A 2,071-nucleotide genomic window follows, 5' to 3' on the forward strand; every position below is an offset into this window, starting at 1 on the left:
TTTTTTTTTTTTCTGACAGGTAAGGGGATCGAAACCCTGGACACGGTGTTGTCTGCACCACGCTCAGCCAGTGAGCGGACTGTCCATCCCTATGCAGGATCCGAACCCGCGGGCTCGGCGCTGCCAGCGCCGCACTCACCCGAGTGAGCCACGGGGCTGGCCCTCAAATTATTTTTTTTTTTTTTTTTTTTTTTTTTTTTTTTTTTTTTTTTTAACGGGATCGCAACCCTCGGCGCTGCGCCCGCCCCTCGCTCAGCCAGTGAGCGGCCGGTCTGTATGTGGGATCCGAACCCTGGGCAGGAGCGCCGCTGCGCTTCCCAAGCGGAGCACTGTAGCAGAGCGCCACCGGGCCGGCCCCTCAAATTAATTTTTAAAAAATCGATAAAAGCCAGCTGGCTGTTTAATGTATCAAGAATTTTTTTAAAATTGTTCAAACCCTTAGACCCTCTTCTAAGTAATTTCTATTCTAAGTTTGCGACCTGAGGAAATAATCAGAGATAAGCACAAAAATTAATGTTACGAAAATGTTTACTTCAGGGTTGTTTATAATAGCAAAAAGAGAGAGAGAGAAGGAAGAAAGGACAGGAGAAAGGAGGAGAGGGGGAAAGATTGGGGGAGGGGAGAGGAAGGAAAAAAGAAAAGAAAGAAAAAATTCAAATATCCTATGAAATAAATGGTTAGATAAATCATGGCCACACATCCAATTTACTAGACATTAAAAACTACATCTTCGTAGATAATTTAGTGGCACGAGGAAATGTTTATGATAGAACAGTATGTGGAGAGTAGACCGTAAAATGTATATGCAATGTGAAATGTACTATGTCGAATCATACATAAAATTGCCCTTTTATAGGTTAAAAAGAAAAAAAGCCAGCTTGCTAAAATATTAATCTAAATAGAACACTGAGTAAAGATTGAACAAAAAGCACAATCCAATCAAGATGAGTGCTCACAGGGGCATTTTCTACAGCTGTACGCTGTGGTTCTTTTTGAAAAAGAAAACTATAGGGAGCCTGCTCTAAGAAACTCGTATACCTCCCACATTTCACGTAGATGCTCCTTCCTGGAGTGTTTCAGATAAGAGCTGGCATTTCAGATGGGAGAGCTCTCTGTGGCTGCACACAGCCAGCTTCTGGCCGTCGGCTCCTTCCTGTGGCCAAGTGCTGCCAGAAAAGCCTCTCTCCTGTGAAAAGGAGATTGCTGTGGACTCCAGAATCAGCTCTGCGCCTGCTGCGGTCTATGAAAGCACAGATTGATGTGGATCTGAAAGAACAGGCTGAAAGCTCCTGTACCCAGAGGACAAATATTCACAGCTGAGAAGATTTCTCTCCACTGAAGAAAAAGGGAGATATTTTTCAGCTAATGGTAAGGAGACAGGTGGAGGAGAAGCTGTTGGGTAACTGATAGGGTCTAGGAAGCCTTCTGATATCTGGGATTCAAAGTGAGACTTACCTTGGAAGCAGCGTGATCTGAGTCACATGCAACTTCCACCGGGTTGGAAAAAAACAGGAATAACCAACAATTGCACTTTAATGCAACTGAGATCTTATTTATTCTTTAATTGATGCTCCCCTTTCCTGTCACATTGAACTGGACTGAGAAGCCAATCCCATGCAGAGTTATATAATTAGCTTTCTAAAATGCAAAATAAACCCGGAAGTGTTTAAAAGCAATTAAACTTCATTTTCATTTACAGACTTGCTATAGTCAGTAAATGACTCATAAAGAATGCCTGGGGACCTCCCAGTGTCACACAAGATAAGTTTAAAGCAAAGTTTCATCAACCTACCTTGAAACCACTTTAAATAGGAAGATCTAGAAATAAGTTATTGACAATACGGTAGTTTAAAAACTCCACTGTCACCACTTTAAGTACTTCAAAGGCAGAATAATGACAGTTAAAAGCCAGTGTTCTAAGTTTATTAGGGAAATCAATATATAGTTAAGATTCATCTCACCCTAATGCTACTAGATACCTATTCTGTTGTACGCACATAGAGCTGTCAAGGAAGATTTTGGCTACAAAAATACCTGAGTCTTGTAAAAAAAAAAAAAAAAAAAAAAAAAT

This window comes from Galeopterus variegatus, unplaced genomic scaffold, assembly GCF_000696425.1.
Source record: "Galeopterus variegatus unplaced genomic scaffold, G_variegatus-3.0.2 Scaffold3667, whole genome shotgun sequence".
Classification (NCBI taxonomy): Eukaryota; Metazoa; Chordata; class Mammalia; order Dermoptera; family Cynocephalidae; genus Galeopterus; species Galeopterus variegatus.